The sequence below is a fragment of the Acipenser ruthenus genome, chromosome 19 (genome assembly GCF_902713425.1).
Source record: "Acipenser ruthenus chromosome 19, fAciRut3.2 maternal haplotype, whole genome shotgun sequence".
Taxonomy (NCBI): Eukaryota; Metazoa; Chordata; class Actinopteri; order Acipenseriformes; family Acipenseridae; genus Acipenser; species Acipenser ruthenus.
Genome location: NC_081207.1, coordinates 31,836,360 through 31,852,346, shown reverse-complemented (window position 1 = coordinate 31,852,346; position 15,987 = coordinate 31,836,360). Strand labels below are relative to the sequence as shown.

The 15,987-nt window shown below is 37.2% G+C and overlaps 1 long non-coding RNA gene across 1 annotated transcript; it reads right to left on the bottom strand.

The window, feature by feature from the left end:
• Positions 1-13,843: 13,843 nt before the first annotated feature.
• LOC117424027 (uncharacterized) lies at positions 13,844-15,336 on the bottom strand. The gene is made up of 2 exons (XR_004547848.3): positions 14,853-15,336; positions 13,844-14,702 (listed from the first exon to the last, which is right to left on the bottom strand). It is a non-coding gene; the product is annotated as an uncharacterized LOC117424027 (long non-coding RNA).
• Positions 15,337-15,987: the final 651 nt, after the last annotated feature.

The following is a 15,987-nucleotide window of genomic DNA, read 5'->3' as shown; positions in this document are numbered from 1 at the left end:
CTTTATTCAAAATAGCTTTTAGTCCCTATAAACCTCAACATGGTGGAGCGCAAATCCTCTTTGAAGCCTAGAGAAACATGCTTTGACATTTTAAGTCTACAACCCAAGTTAATGAAAAAAGATTAGATTCATGTGTAAGGGTGAGTGCCGGGCACAGTCTGAGAAAGACATTCAATTGAATGCTGAAGTTCAAAGTAAGAGCGTGTTTATGCTTAAACAAATTCTCATGGTTGTCTTTATTCTCTCCAGTGGGAGTTGAATATCTCCAGTAATGGAAATATAATCAAGAAGGTGTACAGTATGCATAGTACATACGTATATGCATATGGTAATTAGGACAATGGCAATTATGATATTACAAGAGGTTGAATTACTAGTGTAATAAAAATGAACTGTACATATTTGCACCGAGAAAATATTTTGTTAGTGCCATCCAAACATATTCATAAGAGCACTGTGCATGTAAACACACAGCCCTCCTGTAAACCTCACAGTAAGAATTAGCATGTCTCTATTGCTTTCCTTCTCTCTATAGTGAAAAGAATCTGTGAACAAGTGGAATTCTAGAACGAGGAAATGGGACTCTTCTGTATGCTCCATGTGTGCTACTCGTGGGCTTTCCGACAGCACTGTTTGTATGTGATGCTATCTGCTAGTTCATTATCAGCAATAAGTCAACTACATTCTATCTGCAGATCATCCAATCCAAACATGGTACCTTTTTGCAATGTAAACCAATTTTGTTTTTCTATTGCAGATAGTATTAAACAATGCCCTAAGAGTACAAGGCTGTCTAGAAAGGAGTGATTTATTACAAAGCAAGGAGTCTTTGCGTCAGTGTGTAGTGCTCTGCAGTGTAAAATAAACTCATTTATATTCCATATTGCCGGGCTCCCGTACTTAATATTCCTGTCAGCATTCTGTCCATGCATTCTGTTGAATTCAGCAGCAATAAGGCAACCATTTTTGAGAAGTGTACAAATAATATCAAACACTTAAATGCAAAAAAGAAGGCATATCCAGATTTAAAAAATGCAAGGCTTCTTTGAACATCTTTCAAAAATGCTAGATTTTAACTCAATTCGTTATCAAAGGGGATAAAGTACAAGAAAGCAAGCTGCATTACTACTACTACTGCTACTACTACTACTACTAATACTAATACTACTGCTACTACTACTAATAATAATAATAATAATAATAATAATAATAATAATAATAATAATAATAATAAAAAGAAGAAGAAACCACAGGAAACCCATCACATTACCATGTTCATATTCTGCCTAATGTGTGGCTGTGCAGTACATGTTGTGTTGGTTTGGCATGAGGGTCTGTTCAATTGATCTAAACAATGGTGCATCTAAATACTGCTGTTTTTTTTTAATCATTAAAATGTTAACATGTGTTTTTGTCTCTCAAAGGAGGTACAATGTCAGCTTTGGTCCTAATTGAATACTTGCAGTATATAGATTTGCTGTGGTATAGACCAACTGAATAAACACCATTATACCCACAGAAAAAGGCTGCATGTTATAAAGAATGTTATGAACAAAATGCCATGTGCTGTTAATAACAATGTAGTAATGTGTTTTATAACATTCTTATAACAGTGTAGCAAATAATAATTATACTAATAACAATAAAAAAAGTGTATTGACATTCACTGCTATTATTTCAAATCCCAATCTATAACTGTTAATAGCAAGTTAATAACGTATTTTAGAGATTCATGTACCCACTTACAATAGATCCCTACACTAAAGTGTGCCTACCAATATTCCTATATTCACAACATGAGATAGCAGAGCCTTATGAAACACATGTACACATGTACCTATGCTGCAAGACAAGCATTATACAAACTTTTATAAATGCTTTGCAGAATGCAAGAGGTCTATCAGTAATGGGGTTTGTTACTCTTATACTTGTTAGTCTATATAGTAGACAGTGTGGTCTGGTGGTTAAAGAAAAAGGCTTGTAACCAGGAGATCCCCGGTTCAAATCCCACCTCACTCATTGACTGGCTGTGTGACCTTGAACAATTCACTTAACCTCCTTGTGCTCTGTCTTTTGGGTGAGACGTTGTTGTAAGTGACTCTGCAGCTGATGCATAGTTCACACACTCTAATCTCTGTAAGTCGTCTTGGATAAAGGTGTCTGCTAAATAAGCAAATAAAAAATAACCAAAATAAATACTGGGTGTGAATAAAAACAAACACCACTTTGAGTTGCAAATTCAGCAGCAAGCACAATATACAACGAAAGTCCCGTGCTGTACCAGGCAGAAAGTAAGCAACCTTCCATAAAAAAAAATGACTGGTCAAGCTATTTAACAGCCAGACGTACAATGTATTCTAATCTCTATAATCGTTGGTCATCATTAATCATCTTTTTAATTGGTCTAGTGAGATCAGGCTAATTCCTCTTTATGAACAAGTGGTTTGTCATTGAAATCCTGTACAATATGATTTCCTGGTTCCAAATAAACTGTTAATTAAAGCTGGAGCTAAGTAGCCTGAGAATTGGTTTATGTAAATTTAGAAAACAAGATGCAGTTAGGAAAGTAATTAAGAAGAGTCAACAGATTATCCAGTAGCGTTGCTTATCAGTCAATCGTTTTTTTAAACAGTGAGCTGTATTTAAATGATGCAGTTACTGTAGGAACCCAAGTCATGAAGAGCACAAGTTGTAAGACGGGCCGCTCATTACCAACCATCGTGAGATGGATCATACTCTGTAGATTGTAGCCTCCTATTAATATTGAAACACACAGTCCTACAGACAGCTGAGCCACAGGCAGTGTCTCTGTATTCCAAGGAGGCTATGAATGAGTCATTTAAAGCAACTGCAAAATGCAGCACGGACAATTCAGAGATTTAACACTGACCACTTTAATGCACTACCTAATGTGATATGTTCTAACCGATGCCCATCTGTAATAGGAATACGACCTTTAATTCCTCTGAAGCCAGAATAAAAAGGTCTGTCTGAAACTGTGTTGATATGTGGCCTGTGGCTGCTGCTGCCACTGCCTATTTACAATTATAGTCAGGAACCTCGCAATGAAATAAACCCCAGCATGTTTATTAAACAAGACCATAGAAATTCCAATTCGGAATCAAATCAAAAGGCAATTGAGAATCAGACGGGCGTAGCAATGCATGAAGGACTCTGGAATCTCATACATACAAATGAAACGCTCATGTAATGCGCAATCATTACTATTATTTTTTAGGTGAAACTACTTTTTTTTATATGTTTTACACCCAGAAGTAATATGTTCAATTAGGTTCTCTCATGAGCCAGAATCATTGTTCTTTGATTTAAGGGTTTACCATATGCAAAACCAATTAGAGGATGTTGGTATGCATTAAGCAGGGTTTGCATTAAAAAAAACCCTCTACATGCACACCCCCACCCCACCCCCACCCCCCTGCACCCCCCCCCCCCCCCCACACACACACACACAAACACACAAACACTCACACACACACACACACACACACACACACATGCACACACACACAAACACTCACACACATACACACACACACACCAAACTGCATGGTTATCATCAAAATGGATCTGTTTAGTGACACAAACAGCATAATAAAAACGACCTTGGGTAGGTTGTATTTTGCTTGACACAATGGGAATATTCTGTTGACACAAACTCCTGAATGCATGGGAAGCAGTATAGCATTGATGCATTCCTCTAATTGGCACTGCTTGTTTTCAAGTCAGTGTTCTGTTTCTTCATGAATAGAACATCATCCCATTAAAATTCAATGGCAGCAAACATTGCATTTAAAACAATGACCTTTCTCATTAGTGAACGGAAATCCAGCTCCTATTTTTGCCTTAAAAAGACCCCCCCCCCCCCCTTCCATTAATTAAATATTGTATTGACCAGTCCACCAGCACCACGCTCAGAAGAACAAGGCTTGTACTGTACTGCCTAATTTTGTGTGTAAATCCCTTGAAAGAAGCATGTTAGGTTAATTTTAAAAAGCCAGCACCAGTGGGACAAGGGCTTTACTGTGAGAAAATGCTCTTTTCCCTTCGTAGGTGAGAAGTTCTTAATTCCGCATTAATGCTGTGGGTTCCATTGTTGGAGGAGGAGAGCCCTGCTGTGTTTCAGCAGAAATAATGTAACATGAAAACATTCTCTCCATGCAGCTCTTTGTTTCAGATCGTTAATGAATGTGTTAATGCTGGTTGGAAGTGGTCTAGTTCATGTGTTGAGGCTGTATTGTTATGTAGCGATTCTGGAACTTGTGAATTACTGACACTTGTTATGTTGAGGAAAGCAGATAGCAATGTATTAGCGCTATATCATGCTCCTTGGACTGGGTGTGACTGAACCCCCGACTCTGCCAGTCCCAACAGTGAGTTTACAGCTTCTGAAGCTGACAGTATTAAAAATCACATATATCACCATGAATGTCTTGTGTGTCCCCTAAGCTCAGCGAGGTGGATAGTATGATATCCTGTGATGACGGCCACATCTGAAGGCATGTCTTTCAAACCCTTGCTGGGTTCATTGGAAACCTCGTACTGCCCAGCAATGCTGTATCTTACAGGCTCCGCTTTCATTTCCTTCTCTCTGCATTGAGAATGGAATCACCTTTATGGGTACAGTTTAGATTGTCTCCTGGAAGCTATCAAAGGACCACCATCCAGGTTTCCTTTGTAAAAGCATAGCAAATTGTAATTAAGCGAAGTGAAAGCATAGTATAGCCCAGAAAAGTATGGTAAAGCAAAGGTATGGTAAAACCATAGTGTGGTAAAGGATTGAGACTGATAATTTAGCATTACATATGGAAATCTTGAAATTTTGATTTGTTTCTTTCACATTGTCATTGTGTTTTCATTCCGCTGAACCCGAAAAGGTCCCTGTCCTGAATTGGATGTATTGGGGAGCAGAACTGCTTCAATTTGCTGTGCACTGTTTCTGAGGATCATCAATTACAGCAGGAAACAACAGCTCCCACAACAGCCCTTTCATCGCTCTTCCCAGCTCAAGGAGAGTTTATTCCACCCGGAGCATTCAGATTTAACTTGCAGAATGTTGCTCAGATTCTGAAAGAAAAGGAATTTAAATTGATGGCAGAGTAAACAGTAATGTCTGTTTTAAGCCTTCTGAAATCTTCTCTGAACTTGGTGTTAGGGTTATTAGTATTATCTCTATAGTGTGCTGTTAATGTTACATATGGAACAGTCAAGTTGCAGCTCCTAGTTAAGGAATATTTGCACCTGGCTACCATTAGTACAGGCAGCCAGTTTGCCCTGGTCAAGTGGACCTTATTTCCTGCGTTACCAGGTGATCCTGCTCAATTAAGGATTCTTAAAAATGATGGTAGCACTTTACAAAAACATTTACACATGAAGTACATGGTAACTATGCCTAATGACATTGGAATTATGTATATGTACAAATGTATTTACCAAGTAATTACTTTGCAAATGCAGAGGCACTTAATGTAAAGTGTTAGTGAAATGCCTCAGTGATGCGTTCCTGAAACACTGTTCATAAGAAACCTTAGAACTGCTGTATAACATGACATGAAACATTTCACTAATGAGGTGTCATTAAAATGTTATTGCAATAAGCTGTCACTCCTTGTTAATAGTTGTATTGTCAAAATGCTTAATAACACAATTCTACATGTTTTATAAATAGATCCTTGAACCAAAGTGTGACCTTTATTTTGCAAAGAACAAAGTTGTAACACCATGTAGCCATGCAATATGCAATAACACCAGCATGGGTATCCGGGATAAATAAATATATTTTTCCTTCTTTTCACATTTTTCCAATGTGTACATTTAGCCCCGGTCCAGAACAGTGTTGCTGCCACCTGCTGGCTGCAATCAGCAAAGAAAGTTCAGTTCAAAACAAACATTGAAATTCTTTATTACAATTACAGTATGATTCCCATCCTTATTAGATGGATGACTATAGGATTTGTGATTTTCTGGTAATCTCTGTAATACAAATACAGAGCAATACAATACAATATATATATATATATATATATATATATATATATATATATATATATATATATATATATATATATATATATATATATATATGTATATATATATATATAGTTTAGACTAAAATGAAATCTGAATCTAGTCCCCTCGGGCTCCACAGTTGTCTGTATGTCCTGAGTACATGAATATTTATAGGCAATGAATATTCACAGCCATGCTTGACCTTAACCTCAACCTGCCTTCCTCCAATACACTTGTGCCAGGTTTAATAACACAGACCATGTTTATTAAAAGGTAAGCTGAAAGGAGAATGTTTCTGTTAAACAGCAACTCTGAAAGCAAGTCTATGCTGTTGTTCTTATATCTACAGATCTGATACCCTCACCGTGAGATCATTAGGCTCCATCCTTCTGAAATGTTTAAAAATCTGTCGATAGCCAGCAATAAGATGAAGCAGAGATAAGTGACGACACCATTAAATGTGTGCTGTTGCTGTGCTCAAGGTGCCTGCACGTTAATTTGAAATTGACATGCCCCCCATCTTCATGTATCATTGGAATATTCTGATTAGACTTGAACTGACATTTAAAAAGAAACACTGTGAAACAAAAAGAAACACTGTGAAACAAAAAGAAACACTGTGAAACAAAAATAAACACTGTGAAACAAAAAGAAACACTGTGAAACAAAAAGAAACACTGTGAAACAAAAAGAAACACTGTGAAACAAAAAGAAACACTGAAACAAAAAGAAACACTGTGAAACAAAAAGAAACACTGTGAAACAAAAAGAAACACTGAAACAAAAATAAACACTGAAACAAAAAGAAACACTGTGAAACAAAAATAAACACTGTGAAACAAAAATAAACACTGTGAAACAAAAAGAAACACTGTGAAACAAAAAGAAACACTGTGAAAATGGCATTAGAGGAGAGAGAAGGCCGAAGCCACCATTTTCTTACTGACTTTGACTGCGACAGCTCTCTGGAGTTTTTGCCTTTTACTGTCAGAAACGCATTGTATTAGATTCATTCTGTGCTATCTGACCGTCAGAAACGCATTGTATTAGATTCATTCTGTGCTGTCTGACTTTCAGAAACGCATTGTATTAGATTCATTCTGTGCTGTCTGACTTTCAGAAATGCATTGTATAAGATTCATTCTGTGCTGTCTGGTTTTTGTTTAGAGTTAGGGTTAGGGATAGAGATAGGGCTAAGTTTGGGGTTAGGATTAGGGTTAGATCATGCAAAAACATTACACATTAAATTCATTGTAACTATACATAATAATATTGTAAGTATGTGTAAGTACACATGCATTTACTAAGTAACTACAATGTAAATACACAGTCATTAGAGATACTTAATGTAAAGCGTTACCCAAACTGTATACTTTTTGTTAGGTTACATCTGAGCAAATTTACTGTGGGCATCAGGATTTTACTGTGGGGTCTTTTGGAACCCACGACCAAACCAGATACAGCAGCTGCTTGAGGGGCACCGGTATGCTGTTGCTATTTTTCTGCACATTAATAGGAATACCAGCAGCTGCCTAAAAAAGACACTGAGAGCAGCTGGGCCCTGAATACAAATAACTCAGGAGTTATTTAAAGTCTAAACCAAACCGTCCCATACATTCCAGAATCATGCTCACTCCTTTAATTAAAGTTAATCTAGAGCGTGCGGGCTCGGGGCAGCTCCGTGGTGCACTTCATAAAGTGGCTTTCACTGGCACATTTATCCATTGACCTTTCTCAGGAATATTATCTCTATGCCAATGTTGTTTTTCAAGGCAGTCTTTATTGTACAGATGTGGACTATCCCAGCTCCATAGCAATGCCATCTGGCTTATCATAGTCACCCAGCACCATGAGCTGTACCATCTTGTTATGAAGGCGATCAAAAGGTACAGCAGATAGCCGTATGCCTGCTACCAGTTATGTTAAGGGAAAAATATATATATATAATTACTATAGAAAAGATGACTCTGTCTCTCACTCCTAATGCAAACCTAACAGGACAGAGCAGCAATTGCAAAACTGCTGTATATGCTTTTGCTGATAAGATGCATTTCTTCCAGGTTTTCTTATTTGTGGGTCTCTTTCAGGACATGCTTTTCAAAGAACAAGGTCAGCCCTGCAACCCCTGCTCCCCTCCCCCATTATTCATTTCACAAACAAGACTTTAAAGAAAGCGTAAACTGTAGCCAAACATAAATATACTGTACAAAGAGCCTGCCAGGAACGATCACACTGGGAAGAAAATCAGTATGCTACTTCAGCCTTCCTAGCTCAATTTGACTCGGGGGCAATGCAATAAAATGTAGTTGCTGTTGTTATTTTTGTATTTATTGTTTGTATTTGCTAGCCTGGCACAAGGCAAGCCCTCCTGCTTGTTGTGCATTGTGTTGCTGCAGCAACATCTCAATTCATCCTGTCAGACAGCTATACAAATAGATGAGGTACAACAACATGCCGTTTTCTGTACTTCATTTACTTTCTAGTGCAATGTCACATGGGGTAGAAGCCAACAAACCATAACTTCACTTGACATTTCCTCTCTCCAGTGACCAGTGATAGATACTGCCTGACAAAGCCTTCATTATCTCCAGGAACAGAGTGGACACTACATTTTTTTTTTTTTTTTTTTTGGTTTTGTACTTAAATTGAAATGAACTCTCATTATGTAAGTAATAAATGCATAACATCAGAACAAAATGTTAGCAATTGCTGGGAGCCATTGGACATCCTCCAGCAACCACCCATTTTATTATTTGTGTTTTAGGTCTTTTTCTTTTGGAATGTTTCTGAAAACCAAACAAACACTGTCTGCAGATACAAATATTATTCCATTATAATAACCATATGGTTACATGAAAATGAGTACCCTACTGGAAGAATTAGGTTTTTTTCACTACTGAAATTATTTTGTGATATTGTGAGACAGAAAAGGATGGGCCAGAGCATGTCACCCAAATCGCATCACAGGGCAAAGGCAGTTTGCTATATTTTATAACATAATTATAACATGTTAGTATTGTCTCAATAAAGAGTGAATTGCAGTTAACTGTAGTTCCTTGTTAATAATCGTCACAGACTTTAAACTTTGCAGATTAATTAGAAATGGATCCTTAAACAAAAGAGTGATACACTTTGCAGTTCTATTGCAAATACATTATTTGTCTTAGTGTTGTCTGAGTGGTGGCATATATTTCAATGCCTTGCATTCCCCCATGATAAGCACCAGAGGGAAATCAGACAAGTCGATTCGCTGGAAAATTAAACAATTGATGGTTCACCTCTTGTGGAAGCGAATGGGCAGGCATCCACTTTCCACTGCTGCGCTTACAGTTTCCATCAATAAAACTCCGTAATTAAAAAGGTTATCGAGCTGAGGTGTTTTAATATTCTTAAGCTGGCTATTGAGCACAGATGTTATGAACCTGTAAAGTGTTCTTGTTCAGTTTGAGACTCCAGCATGCATTATTTACACAAGACCCTGGAGTGCTGTTTAAAAGATAACAAATGATTTGCAAGTAAACAAACAGCATCTTCTGGTCCCACTGATTGTTGTACACTTTCAGAAGCATGCTGTAGTACATTAATTGCTCTTCTAATTACTTGTACAGAGACCTGAAGGCTTACAATTTGAACATGCTGTACTGTAGACAGTATCTGCAATTACTGGTTTAAATCCTCTGCAGATTGTTGCACAAACATTTTATCTATCTATCTATCTATCTATCTATCTATCTATCTATCTATCTATCTATCTATCTGTCTAATCCAAATCTAACACAAATCTAGTGTACTATAACTATTAGATTGTATTATGATGTATATGTATATATTTGTATTCATATGAATCTATATATTTCGAAGCAGCCCTAAAGTTAACGCTATATTATTTATTGTTTCTCTCACTTGCTTCTAACCCCCTCCCTGCTGTGTTACTATATATATATAGTAACACAGCAGGGAGGGTGTTAATATCCTCCCTGCCAAAAACTTGTATTGGTTTTATTGTTTTACTGTTTAATTATTATTTATTGTTTAATTATCACCTGCACCTGGCTACCATTGTAAATTAGAGCCAGGTGCAGGGTATTTAAAGGAAGCAGCCAGTCTGTGAAGGAGCCAGATTGATAGAGTGCTCAACTGTAGTTAAAGGTACTCTGTGTAGGCTTTTTGTTATTTGTTTAAAAACTTTTAGTTTTGTCTGTTTGGTGTCTGTTGTAACAGGTAAACAGTTTTGTTTTCGTTTTTATTAAAAATAGCGCTAAGTGCGAAAATTCAAGTCTTGGGTCTGATTTTAAAGGGGCAAACAAACAGTGGAGAGTGAAGCCTGGTTTACAATATATATAACCCTGTAACCCCGCCTATGATGAAAGTCATGGATACTTTACAGTAAAACCTGTATTCATGGCCATCATGCTTGTTCTTTATATATCGGGCCTTAGCATCTAGCTTATTGATTGCAGGCTGATCTGTCGTCTGATGTGTGTAATGATACAACACAAGGGCAAAAACACACTGACACGCAAACCTAAACCATTTTGAATGCCATTAGGCTGTAACATTTCAACTGATGGCTTATTAAAACAGACAAACCTGTTTCCCACAACTGCAGCGAAATAAATCTATTCAAATACATCTCTCTGCTAGCACTGATAAACCCCACTGTCTATTTAATCTCGACAGTGTAGAGCTGTGGATTGAAGGAGACAGCGCAAGTTCCCTGCTGCAGACAGGCTGTTTACAGAGTTTAACTAAATGTGCTAATGCTTTAATATATATTCACTTTCATATCTAACATTTGGTATTTTACAGAATCCACTTTATGTTTACAATACAAAATATGACATTTTAAGGTCACCTTTCCACATGACTGACATTTAAAATACATTTCCCTTCCTTCCCCGTCCCTTTGTTCACTGCTCAGGATAAACAAATTCACAGGAGCGGGGAATATAGCACCTGACATGACAACCTGTTCCTTTTATAGTGATGTCACCAGGACCAGTAGCTGTAATTACTGATCTGTTTGTTCATTTCACACATTGGGGTCTATTTTAATAAATACATGCTCACACTTTACATGAAGTGTCTCTAATGACTGTGTATTGCATAGTTAATACATTGCAAAAGAATGAGGCGGATCCCAAAATACTCAGGAATACCGGGATAGGAAACTCAACTGGGGTAACCGTCACAGTTTCCTAATTTAATCTAAAAGAAAGGAAAAGAAAAACAACAAACACAAACAAAGACAAGTAAAAAGAAACAACTCCGAAATTGTATTTAAGAGCCAACCAGCTATGATCACTACTGAAGTGAATCCAAAGGAATGTCTAAGTGAGACAACTGACTACTGATTAATTAAAACTAAACCCCTCACAACTTCTCTCTGAATTGCAGTAGGACAGTAACATATATTAAGGTGTTAAATAATCTCCAATCCATGCAATGCTTTTTTTTGTAGAGAATTTTTCAGACCCTAGAGAAGCACAGTATTCACTGCATTTTCCCTTTTTTTTTTTGCCTAAAATGAAGCGTGTGTCTTTAAAACTGCAGTTCCTGAGCTCTTCTCAGAGTTTGAAGGGGGTTACAGAATAATAAATACTCCCCTGTCCTCTGTTTAATGAAATATGACCTGTCCGCTCATCTTTATCTTTTGTAAAACGCATCCACAGTATAACATCATCCACTTGAAATGTTTCAGGTAATAGCTACTTTTTCATGTTAACTTTCCACCCTTTCTTTGGACTGGTCTAAATAACCAATCAGATGAGTCGACTGCTGATGTCATTTCCTGGTGGTATTCTGAACTGTTTTAGGCCATGTAGAATGACACCTGGTTAAACCTATCAAAACATTTATGTCTTGTGAAAACCTTTAAGATGTTTATGAATGGTAGCCTATGCTTAACCATTAATGAAATAGGATTAGAATATGAATCAATAAGGCTATACAGTTTGTTTAGAGGTAAGTCACGACTGTCTGTTTTGCTTTATTATAACAGTAACAGCAATGGTTTTAAAAGTGCTTTTAAAAATAGAGGCTACATTTCTAAATACATTACAAAAACAGATCTAGGATATGTATTACTGTCGGCTTACTACAGCGACTCTGAAAACATGTTGTCATGTTTGTTATTGTACTATTCTTATGATGTAATAATTATCACTGAAGGTATGGATGTGGGCTGTGGGTTTAGATTTCTACATGTATGAATGTTAAAGCTATGTCTTTGAGAATATGTTTGCATTATAAAAATATAGGCTACAGGGTTGGGAGGGAGGTGCGTAATTAAGAATTATGCAGCAAAGTTTCACTAAACTGCCACACCATGGTGCTCAAACCCAGGTTTTAAAGACAGAACAAGCAGTGTGTTTCGTCCTCGTCCTCTCCCGTGTTTAATATCAGCCATTATGCCACGATTCTAGAATACTCTTGTTACCAAGACAACAGGCAATATCAGTTATCACGTAAACAATCTGCTGTATTATTAAACCCAATATGAATTTCGGTCATTAAGATTCTCATTGAGAGAGAGAGAGAGAGAGAGAGAGAGAGAGAGAGAGAGAGAGAGAGAGAGAGAGAGAGAGAGAGAGAGAGAGAGAGAGAGAGAGAGAGAGAGAGAGAGAGGTTGCAACTCCCCAAGGAATGAAAGCCCATAACATATTTGAATTACAGTTACCATTATCTAATTTCCTATGTCTGCAGATATCTTGCTTTGAACACTGCCAAGTCCTCTGTGGATTCCGAGATTTTGTTACAACATTCCACTAAGTGTGTGTGTGTGTGTGTGTGTGTGTGTGTGTGTGTGTGTGTGTGTGTGTGTGTGTGTGTGTGTGTGTTGATACTGGAGACACACATTAGGTTCAATTGAATGTAAACATTACATTTTTGCAGATTGATTATTGAAATGTCTGTCTGTCTCTACCTAAACATGCTCCCTGAGCGCCCTCTGCTGGCTTGCTTGTTGCAATTGCTCCCTGGTCATTTATGTCACAATAATTGTAATTAAATAATAATGCTTTGTTTTTACATTATTCCAGGTAGAGTTGATTTAGAAGTAAAGCCAAGTAAAAACAAAAAAACAGTTAAAATGGTAATTAATTAGTTGTTGGTCTATAAAAGTATAACAATAATAAAGCAATGACTGGAGAGATGAATGATAACAGGGTGATAAACCTGACCAGACTCTGCCAAACTGGTCTCTAAAATGCTGGTAAATCCAGGTGTGTTATTGGGTGTTATTGCTATTATATGTACATGAATGAGGGGTGTTATTGCTATTATATGTATAGCGCCTTTCATTCCCTGGAACCTCAGATAGTTTGCAACCCCTGAACTGCAGTGAATCACTGAGCAACTACTGAAGCACAACCAACCCTGGGGTCAAATGCAGCACACCGCAGATTGAATTTTCTCATTGAGAACTCCTTTACAAATGCTTACCATGGTATTTTTGAAGCTTTCCCACCCTTTTCTCAGAGTTACGCTATGCATTTACCACAGTTTGCCCTGATGTGCCATGTTTATTAGTATGCTTTACCACACCTCGCTATGCTTTAACATGCGTTCACTGCTCTTTATTACTCTTTGCTGTGAAACTGTTATCAGGGCTGCAGCTATTGAGGAAAGCGAAGGGGGTAAGGATTTAACACAGGTCCTACAAGTGCAATCAGAAGTGACCACCTTTTTTATAACTGAACCCATAGCCGCCAGTTACATTGCTAAAGCTGAAGTGGTTTCCCTGCTAAGAAACAGGAATTTGCCCCATACTGAAATATTACATTTAAGTAGCTTTCTTAATGACTTTGAACAAGAATAAGTAGACCAAATAGACTTTATTTCAAACAAAATTGGAAAACTACACCAAATAATAATATGCCCTATCTCCAGATCCTTGCAATAGCTCTAACAAAAAACTGAAAAACAAAAGGCCTGAAACAAATAACAGTTTATACAAAAACAATTCCAGAAAGTCGAGAAGTGGTTGATTTTTGACTCTTACACAATCTTTTGTTTAATCGATAAATTACATAATGTTTGCATAGCATTGCCATCATTGACAAGTCATGATACAAGTTAATTTAATATGAATAAATACAAATTGTATGAATCTTATATACATCCTATATATATATAAAGCCCCTGGAACATGTGCTTAAATATTTCATTTGACTCAGTTACTCAGTTAGATTATACGAAACATTCAGTATTCATCAAATATCACAAATGGGATTTCTGCTTTTAATACTCTCATAAGTCTATATGCCATGAGACACCAAGCAACTTGGGGGTCGTTTTTCAAGCAAAAAGAACAGTTTAAGCCACACAATTTTTTATTTTTTTTTTAATTTTTTTTTATGTAACTATAACACATTGTACTTTAAACTGCCATTGTTGTTTTTATTAGGGGTTTTGTGTTTTTTTGCTTATTTTTTTCTTTGTTACTTCCATGGGGTTCAAAACAACTTACAACTAGCAAAACAACATACAAGAAAGTCCAGCCATCAGCGGCTGGGAAAGAAAGCCCACTTCGACAGCTCCTGTTGCCCATGTTGAAGGTGTATTCCTTATGGACTTCCCCGTAGGGCCAATGATTTGCTGCTGCTGAAGTTGTCAGTTTGTTAGTTAGTTTGTCTTGTTTATTCCAGGTAATTGGTTGTTTGAATGATCTGGAACTATAAAAAAAAAAAAAGAAGAAGAAGAAGAAGAAGAAAAAAGAGTCAGTATAAAATGTGGCGTTCTGAAGAATTTTAAACAAAGGTGAAACAAATCAATAATATGGGTTATATATATATAAAAAAAAAGAGAGAAATGTTAAGAATTACTTCAGGAGCGGTGTGGAGATGAAAAGGAGAAGGCTCAGCTTGTCCCGTCTGCTGTGTTTTCCGCCACTGCCTCGTCCTGCTGGCTGGTCACTATCTCAGTGTCATGTTCCTCGCTGGTGTTTTCTCCCTCTGGTGTCTCTCCTGGTTTTTTTGAAGCATCCACTGCTGTGGTTTTGCTGGTATTGCAACCCATCCTGGTGTCTTTGTCTTGCTGGAACGAGCCTTGCAAGGTCTTCTAGCAGAAGATGTGATCAGAACCTGGTCCTGGAAGTGTATGAGCTCCGCTGGCTTCAATTTGGCTAAATAGCTCCACTCCTGTACTGTTTGTAGAGGAGAGTCCAAGGTTTCTATGACAACTAACTAGGTGCCAGGCAAGCTCAAGCCCACTGGCAAAATAGCAGCAGAGGATTTGCAAGGCTGCAAGCTTTAAAAACAAAGTTTTAAGTTTCAAAGTGCATTAGCATCTTTGCTCTGACCTATTGTGTTTCTCATTTGCTAAGCAATAAGAATTCTCAGTTTAGTTTTAACTTTTTAATGCGTTGAGGCATGGTTACCGGTAAACAGACGTTCTTTGCCAGGAGCTAAGTAGCCACAGCAACTAATTATCATAGCTAGGCCTATAGCTAAGTTCATTAGTTCAGCTTTTGCAAAAATGAAACCATCAGTTATTTTGTTTATATACTGACAGAAGTAGTAATGAATTAAATGGTTTAACCATGTAACTGTTTTAAAACAATATTATAGCCTTAATAGCTTGTTGGCCACTTTGGTTTCAAGTTAATATTTGACATGTCATGGTGACTTTATCATATCACAATCTCATTGGTAATTTAAAAAGCAGAGGTTGAACAAACAGCAATGTTTACAGGTGATAAGGCCTGCAAGGAAGTGCTTGTTAATGATGTTCGTCATAACAACCAAAGCAAAGGCCTACCACACGCCTCATATGCAGGCTTTCTTGAATAATCATCATACTGCTGACGTTGACTCACATGCCTTACTTCCTAGGTTGTTGACGCACAGCACACCCAAGACTCATGCAGATCTCAGCATGGCTGAACAAGCTGCTGCGTGTTTACAATGAAAAATAAAAGATCACATTTAAGAAATGTCTTGGTCGACGACCAGTACAGTG